This window comes from Schistocerca nitens, chromosome 2 (genome assembly GCF_023898315.1).
Source record: "Schistocerca nitens isolate TAMUIC-IGC-003100 chromosome 2, iqSchNite1.1, whole genome shotgun sequence".
Taxonomy (NCBI): Eukaryota; Metazoa; Arthropoda; class Insecta; order Orthoptera; family Acrididae; genus Schistocerca; species Schistocerca nitens.
Window position 1 is genome coordinate 592,549,346 of NC_064615.1, and position 9,999 is coordinate 592,559,344.

The following is a 9,999-nucleotide window of genomic DNA, read 5'->3' on the forward strand; positions in this document are numbered from 1 at the left end:
TATGTCTGCCCTTTTGTTAATAAGTGTAGGTGTGGAACAGAATGAAATGCTCAGTCCGCATTGTGTGGGGATGTAACTAAGACAGGATGTGATTGTGTAAGGTTTTGGAGGATATTCTTTGTGATGCTACTTGAACCCATTCTCCCCTCAATACTGTATCTACTTTTGTCCGAGGAGACTGACCACATACAAAAGGAGATCCCTTTATGGATGTGGGGAACAAGTACTTCTTCTTGGGACATGCGATTCACGTGAAAATATGCATAGAATGGAACAAGGAAGACGGAACGAAAGTACTCCCAACTCAAGGTATGAAGCGATCTGTGGCGAGAGCTGCCAGAGACATTTGAAGATATGTCGTGAACGGAACTTTAGGGATACTGGGCGACCCACTGTGTAATTAGCGTAACACAAGCGGGAGGGCTCCACTGGTGTGGACTGATATAGCACTAGTTCTTGTGGAAACAAAAGAAATAACATGGAAACTAATCTAAAAACCGGGACTTCCTGTGATACAAACAAAACAATACTGTAATTGGCTGTTGAACTGTGGAAGCTGTTTTCGGAGCTGGATTGGAGGATAGACCAATCCAAGAAGTGGAAACCATTACTGAGAAGATGGTCAAGATCACAATCATAGCCTTGTCTGGGGAACTGAGGAGAAAACTTCTAAGAAAAGAGAAAAGGAAGGCAAATAATGGCTTCCTTGAACAAATGGTGAAACTGAAGGAGATGGTTACTTAGTTAGTTTGTTAGTTATAGTCCATTTAAAATTACTTGATAGTTGACGTCTGTCACAGTGACAGCGTTGCCACATTGGCTGCTGGCTGCAGCTCTCTTACAGACGACACACGGCGCATCACTTCACAAGTGCTATTAACAGGCCTGCATGCATTCAGTATTTATTGACAATACTAATTTTTCATACCTTTAAAATATTAAAGCGACCCTCAGACTATCAATAATATTGTCGGTATTGCCAGTAGGCAACGCAATTCTACACGTTGTATATGCCTGACACTATTACATTCTAGGGGCGAGCTATATTTACCTGAAAACAGAAGTAACACAAGTTAAACCGCCACGATCTCTTTAGAGGAGCGTTTATTCAGATTATCAGTTTTGGCAAACTATATTGCCATAATCTGATTGAATGCTCTGTTAAAGCGATGGTGGTATTTTGAAATTTGTTACTTCAATTTTTCTCATTTTACAAGGCTAATATGTCGGAACACCCAAAAGAAAGCAATTATTTTAGTTGTACCTGGTAAACAAGAGAAAACAACGAAAATGGGACAATAGTCCTAGAAGGGTTGAAAAAGAAGCTACTTATCGTATATTAATTTACTGAATAAAATCTTAAGCCCAGAAACAAAAGATGTCAAACCATTTTCGTATGAGTCCTTCATCTTATGACAAATTATTAATGTTGATACGACGTAAAACAGAAAAGCAAAATTCGTCATTGGGAGAGGCAATCGCAGTCGACGAGATTACATGTAACTGAGATTTCTGGCAACAGGAAGGTCATTCGACTGTTTGAAATTTAGTGTTGTAATATCATCAAACACAATTAGCAAAAATGTTATTCTAACCTGTGAAGTAATTACATCTGTACTGCAATTATATATTCAAGTAATTAATGCAAATAATGTGATAAGACTGATATGCATTTTGTAGCCAATGCATATACAGCACATGGCGAGGCATACTATGTTTCCAAATTAAAGAAGAAAACAATGGCATAGAGAGTCCTCGACTGATCATTGTAAAGTGATAAATATGGTTACTGCATAATCCTTTTAAGAGTGTTTCCTGTTAAATGACTACTACAAACATTGAATCTGAGAGATGTTATGCTCAAAGACGAACTGATAACATAAAGAGTACACATTATAACACTGTGTGGCTGGTTCATGAAGCTCTGCCAACACTTGAACGGCGAATAATGTCAAACTGTCAATGCTCGACCCACACGCTCAGTACGCTTTGAGACTGTTTTTGGGACCATCAATAATGCTCGTCAATATTTCTGGTATTGACAATACGTCAATACGCGCGCTCAGGCCGTCAATATATTGACGGATTGATAATATTATTGAATATATAAGGTCCCCTTTTCTTAAGAGTGATGTGAAGCGTTGCTGGCAGCGGCCGTTCTGGGAGTGACGGGAAACCGAGATACTCTGTCGACAGCTGATTTTAAATGATTGAATGCTAATATAACCACAACCTTGTGATATGCAATGTATCCGAGGAGACGGCGGTCAGCAACTTGTCGCGGAACTATTCATCACGCTTGCTATGTTCACAGCGATTAAAGCTAACCTCTGTGAGAAAACTCAGGAGAAATATCAGTGCCAAAAGCCAATTGTAATTTCTCGCTTTCATAGGTTACTTGGAATTATCCTCACACTGGCTTCAGGAGCTGACACGTTACACGTTATAACGTATTTCAGGCCTTAAAAATGTCGACGGAACGAGAAGACACAGTCGCGTAGCGATGCAGATTTTTGCGTCAAATGAAAGATATTAATTTCGAGGACATTGCTTGGATCGATGAAACGTAGCGAACGCAGGTCATATTGTTATGAAAGGTTGGAGAGGCAACAAAGGAAAGATATGGCACTCCCCACTGGAAAAGATGCTATAATTATTCTTTTGTATGCTGGTACCTACCACGGCTTTATTCCCGACTGTCAAACGCTTTCCAGATCCTGGAAGACATCAGATTACCATGAGGAAATGAATCATGAAACATTTTTAAATTGGTTTGAAAATACGTTGTTACCAAGTTTGGAAAATCCGTCAGTAGTTATTATCGACAGTGCTCCTTTCTGAGCGAGTGACAGCTTTATTAATGAGTAAGAAAGGCCAGTTTTCCATCTAGTATTGTAGGTATGGACACGGCTGTTCTTCTGAAACTGTGATGGATTATTTATGACGAATTTAATTAGCAAATATATGTATTCAGATGATCCAGTTACAATACCTAGCTCCTCGAAGAGACACCTACGTGATGTCTGTGGGTGAACACTACATGTTATTTTTACTGTTTTCTATTTTGTGCAATCAGTACTTTCCTTCTAAGTGATGAATTACTCCAGAAAATTATTCTATAACACGTTATTGAGTGGAAATATGCAAAATATGTTAGGAGGTTGACTCGCTTGTTTCCAAGATCAGCAATTACATGAGCAGCAGAAGTAGCTGAACTTAATTGTGTGAGGACTTCAGTAATATGCTTCTTTTTGGAGCATCCTACCCTGTTTACTGACTCCTGCTCATGTGCTACATCAATTGTTGGTATCACTCTGTTTGTTGACAGAAATGAATATAGTGTGTTTTTTTCAAAATTTAGGGAGAGTCCATTTTCTAACAACCATTCTATAATTCCTTGGAAAATATCAACTACCGTCTCTTCTGTTGCTTTCTCTCTAAAGGAATTTGTTTCAACACTAGTATCATCTACAAAAAGTACCAAACCTGCTTTTTGAATGTTAAGTAGAAGGTCATCCAAATATACGGTGACCACCTGTCGAAAGTCTGAATAACTACTTTTTGCAGTGCGGATCACAGTGAAACATGCAGGAAGAGATCAATGAGATGGTAGAAGGCACCAACAGGGTTGTGGAGCCATGCAACTTCAGTGCCATGGTCAGCTATGCTAGGTTTCTCGGTTGAGGTTCCATGGCGCGAACAGCCCAGTTGAGGTGGTCCCACAGATTCTTGATTATGTTTAAATCTGGGGAGTCTGGTGGCCAGGGGGTTAGGGTAAACTCATCCTGATGCTCTTCGAACCATGGACATACACTGCGAGCTGTGTGACACATTGCATTGTCCTGCTGCTAGATGCCATCATGCCAAGGAAAAACAAACTACATGTAGGGCTGGACATGGTCGCCAATGATAGAGGCACACTTGCATTTATCCGCTGTGTATCGTAGAACGACCCAGGGAGTGCCTTCTGGCCTGGACGATTGTTGCAGGATATTTGCTTTCAGATGTTTCACACTGTACACGACAATGACCATCTGTTCAACGGCTTGATTCATCTGAAAAGGCGACCTGTTACTACTGAGTGGACGATCAGTTGCGCTACCAGCGTGCAAATTCAAGCCTATATCGTCAATGAATAGCAGACATGTTTCACACTGTACACGACAATGACCATCTTTTCAACAGGTTGATTCATCTGAAAAAGCGACCTGTTACTACTGAGTGGACGATCAGTTGCGCTACTGGCGTGCAAATTCAAGCCTATATCGTCAATGAATAGCAGACTGCATAGGTGTGCGAACTAGATGTCTGCTGCAATATGTGTGACGCTTGTTGGTAGCCCGTTGGTTCATCTGATGGTCAGCTGCACGCCTATTGGTCTGTACTCATCTCCACATCTATCGTTCATCCCTGTTATCTATGGCTCATGGTGAACGAATTTTGCCTCAGTACCCTTTTTGGATAGCGTCCTGTTGCCATGCAAGTTTTACTTTGACCATGATGGCACAGAAACAGTTTACAAACTTAGCTGTTTCGGAAATGCTTCCACCTGTGGCCTGAAAGCTAATGATCATGTGCTTTTGGATATCAGATAAATCGCTCTGTTTTCACATTACGACAATGACAGCATTATTATTAAATACCGTCCACTGCTTGTGCTGCCACTGGCCGTCTGTGAGTGGTTACTGCATGTTGATGTCGAACACAGGTGGTGGTCACGTTAATGTGACTGGACTGTGTATAAGAGTGGACCCATAATTGAATCCTCTGGGAGTCCCTTCGTGATTTCTCCCTAATCACAAAAATTTTGTATGCATCGAACATTTTTTGAATTATTCATCACAGTCTTTTGCTTTCTGTTTAAGTATAATTCAGATCAGCTGTGCATAAAGCCATCAATACGATAAAACTAGAGTTTTTCTGAAAGAGTAACATGATATTCATAATCATAGATCTTGGAAACATCACAGAAAGCACCAGTTGGCGATATTTTATTATTTAAGACTTGTACTATATCATGAGTGAATGTATAAACAGCTTTTTCATTCGAGCAACCCTTATGGAGTTCAAACTGTGATATGCTAAGTAAACTGTTTCCATATAGTGTAAGACTACTCTTGAGTACACTACTTTTCTAAATATCCCAGTAAGGGAATCGGACAATAATTGTTTAAGCCTGTCTTGTCACCTTTTTATGAAGAGGTTTAACAGCTGCATATTTTAATCTACATGGAAAAATTTCCTGTGCCAGTGATGAATTACATATACCACTAAGGACATTGCTCATTAAGTTGGAACAACTTTGCAGAATTCTGTTTGAAATTCTATCTACATCACATGAGCTGTTGTTTTTTTAGACTTTTCATAATTATTTTAATTTCAGTGAAGGATGCTGGTGGCACTTCTTCCAGGTGGGGAAATAAAAGTGGCCCAGAGAACAGAGTTACATGGAAAGGAGGAACACAGCAGAGGAAAGGAAATACAGTACTAGCCTGACTATAGCAGATGTTGAAAGTGGTCACCATTCATCTCTTGGCAATTTTTGCCCCGGTCCTCAAGTTGCTGAAGGCGGATCGAAGCTGGACTGCTGGAATTGCTGCAGTTTTGTTTGAAATGTTCTGCTGTAGTTTCTGAAGACACAAAGAACTGCACACTGAAAGATCAGCTGATCTGTGTGTCCAGCTAGTGCCATTACTAGCTTGGCCTCTGTTAACAACTCTGTCAGGCATGAATATTGTTTAAATGTGCTCCAAGGTTCGACCTGCTTTCTGGGCAGTAACTCCATCCTGTTGAAAGTAACTATAGGTCTTTTTCTCCTGTGTTAATGCTGCCACAACTTCTTGTCCAATAGTCCACTCATGCGGGCCACCCTATAATTGCTTAGATTTTCGTGGAATAATATTTTGGATATATTCCCTTCAACTGAACTGTATACTTCTATTGTTGGTACTACATTTAGAAACTGATCGTTGAAAGTACTTGCAACTTGTGAATTATCAGTCACAAACCTGTCATTTGGTTTTATTGTTATTGTATCTTGTTTACTTTTGGCTGTCCTGTCTCTTGTTTGAAAGTATCCAATATAGCTTTAATCTTAACATCCACATTATTTATTTCTGTCATGATGTGCATACTTCTTGACATCTTAATGACTTTTCTTAAAACACTACAGTATTTTTTGTAGAATGCAAGTAATGTCGGATATTGACTTACTCTGGCCTTTATAAAAATGTCGCTCTTCATCTTATGTAATTTTAATTACCTCAGTTATCCATGGCTTACCTAATTCTTTTGTTGAATCTTCTGAGTAATTTTTTAGGAAAGCAACTTTAGAATAGTGACACAAAATTACTATGGAACAAATTGAATGTGACATTAGCATTTCTTTCTATATATATCTCATCTGAAATCACTCATTTTAACTTACTCTTAAAAGCATTGTATTCTGGTCTCACTATAAGCTTACTGTTTTGTATGAACCTGCCTCTGGGTAGTAAGGTGTCATTTTATTTATTTCCATTAACTGTGCATTATGAGCAGACAGTCAAATAGCAACTGGTGGTCCTCATGCTGGTGGTCACTACTCCTACCCTCCTGAGCTGGCACTGGTCCACTATGGCAGCAGCTCCAGTATCGAACAACTTCATGGTGGGCTGCAAAGTGCAGTCCTCGTCGGCTCCCCATACTGTGACCAAGCAACACAGCCCAAGTGGTGGTGAAGCTGTGCTAATCACATAATTGATTTTAGTACAAACGGCTTTGGTATACAGAGCATGGTTCAGCTGCCCCTACTTCTGTCGTTCTACGCAACCCATAACGTCATATCTGACTTTTATAAAGCACACACGAGATTTTTCATGTTGTCTCGCTCGCTATGCTCAAACTATTGGTCCTATAGAAGAAAATGGACAGGATCTTTTTGTAGCAAATATAATGTAGCTGAATTTTGTACTGAGATATGTTTCTGTCAGAGGCCACAGTTTTCGAGTTATTCAAAAAACCGTACAAAAGTCACCTTCAAACGCACCTCCAACCCTCACTCATCCCTTACTTGCCAGGATTTCTAGTAAGTTGTTCGTGACATTAATTCCTACCATTTCACAAAAATTTCAGACTACACTGACTTTTCTTGGTCTCTGTTGGTGGGGGTTTTTATGCCACCAGGGTTGTCGGCTACTTGGTTAACGTTATTGATTTAAATGTGTGAGGACAATGAAAGAAAAAACAACTCGAAAGTAATTACCTCGAAAGTAATTACGTTGACAATTCGATCCAAACTTAACCCTTACAAGCACAGTAGTTTATTAGTCAGAAGGCATGACAAATACACCATTGTCATTATTTATTTTATGCTATTGAAATTCGCAAAATTGTTAGGTAAAATTTACACGAACGTCAATTTTACAATTTGTAAGTGCTCGACTAAGCCAGTGGCGCTGTAAGGCCAGGCAATGAAGACCACAAGAGGTCGAATGTGGAAAATAATTCGTGCAGTTGGAAATTTTTGTACAGTGGAAGTGCCATGAACAACATACTAGAAATTCTGAGTGTGGGAGTGTGGGTGCATATTGAAGTCACTTTTCTACGTTTTTCTCGAATAAATCGAAAATTACTACCTCTAACCAAAACGTATCCCAACACAAAATTTAACTACATTAGATTCCCTAGAAAAAGTACCTATTGGTTTTTTTTATGTAGGGGTAGTAGTTTGCACTTAGCGAGCGAGAGAAAATGTAAACCTCGCACATGGTTTATGAAGGCCAGATATAACATTGTATGCTGCATAACACGACAGCAGTATGGGCTGCTGAATTATCCTGTATACTTTCGCACACTGCGTGTGTTTGACCTGAGCTATGCTTATTGACAAGTATATTAAACCCAGCCTGGTTATATTTCGTAAAGCACAACATCCACATTCAACCTTTCTAACTCTGTACATTTACTCTGATCAGCCAGAACATCATGACCACCTACCTAATAGACAGTACGCCCAACTTCGTCATAGATAACAGCGGCCAGCATCGTGGCATGGGAGCAATGAGGCCTTGGTAGGTCGTTGGAGGGAGTTGGCACCACATCTACAAACACAAGTCACCTGATTCCCGTAAATTTCGGATATGGGTGCAATGTGCACTAGCTTTTCAGTTCTCTAGTGCTACGCTTTCTGGTAGAAATGATGTCTGGGATTTGGAATCAAGTCATTCCATTCAACCACATACCTGCATCGTATCTGATGGAGAAGCCCTTTAATGATTACAGCCACTAGTGAATCATATTTCTGGCACTCTCATCTCTCGAAACGAGTCACCTTTCTCGTATTTCTGGCACTCTCATATCTCGAAACGAGTCACCTTTCTCGAACCTAGCTCCTACACTAACATTTTAGATAGTTCCTATGCCTCTTGCAACTGCTACCATCTCTGCAGCTTTGTGCGTGTGATCGTTCTGATTTAAGTCGGAACTGAGCAGACATCAGACAAAACTATATCCACCACCTTCTGCAACACGTATAGAAACAGGCTAAGATGAGTCAGTGTGACAGGACTGTGTTTTGACCTTTCGAAGCAAACGGGAACATGTTGTTGTAGCTCTGCCAACTATGCATAATGTTTGAGGTCAGCGCCAAACGAAGCCTGCTCCTGCAACACGAGGTAGTATAAAAGACAGTACGGGAACTGGGAGAAGAAGGAGGATTTTGCCATTGCATTGCGGTGTTTCTCCAAACACCATTCAGATACTGCAGTCCGAAGCATATTCTCGTCCCTCTGGGTCTATTCACGTCTATCACACCAACATTCTATCATCGTCATTCTGTACCATCGAACAGAGAAAATTACGAACTATGAAAGCTCCACTCTCTTCATCTGATAGAGAACTTGATAAGATTTTTATTGCATCTCTCTCCTTCCATATATCGAAAACAAATACCGTATGCATGCCAGCACAATATACAGGTATTGATCCACTGCACATACCAGTTTAAAGTTTCATCACCTGTACTGTAGGCGGATGACTGTATCTTAACAGACTATACTGTAAGTCGCCAGAAACGCTTCCTGTGACCCTGTGTCGTTGTTTGAAACATTGCTTTTTTCTAGTGTAACACGTTTTGTACAGTGCCATGTACTTTGTTTTTTCCGCCACGAGTTCGAGGTCTGTGTCAGGTTCTAAACTGACATTAACACGTTCTGATCCACTGCCTCTCGCAGAAAAATAGACTTCACACGGTGTAAATCATGTTGTTTCTGCTGCTACCATAACACGCCACACATTGGATGATTTTAAATAAAAAACAGTTACAACATAAGGAAACTGGAAGAGTTTGGTGGCATTGAGGAGAGTTTCCAAACTGCTGTCCAAAGGTAATTGATGACCTCCACATTTAAACTCATCTGTGACAGTGACAGAATAGCTGATGGGTCTGCGTTCCATTTCGACTGATTCCTCATATTGCAATCATGTACGTGATCACTGTTTCGGTGCTAGCCATCCCCAGAAGGTGCTGCCCCTCCACCAAAACTCTTTCTCCATCTCAAACAAACGATGTCAGTCAATTATTATGTGGCAACCAAAGGCGTACCAGTGGAGGGATGGGATGGAAAAGACACCGTCGATGTACTGTAATAATAAGCGCCACCGATGATAGCGTGAACAATTTTAGCAATTTTACAGTAATTTCAATACTGATCAATGATGCGACAGCATGTGCCCCAATTTCAGTATCATCGCTAAACTGCCCATCTCTACTTTGCGAGTATCATTGCGAATGTAGATAGATGACTGTGCAGAATGTCCATTTATTGTTAATTCTCGAACATATACATCATCAACGTATACCAGACAGTGCCCTACATATTTCCAGCACCTCGAACATAGTGCACAATTTACAGTCTACCTCTATGCGGATGTGAGTCACAGAGCATTCTCACAGCCTTAAGGTAATATTGGAGACTGAAAGAACCCCTTGCATTGTCTTTGACTAACCCGCCCTGCAGC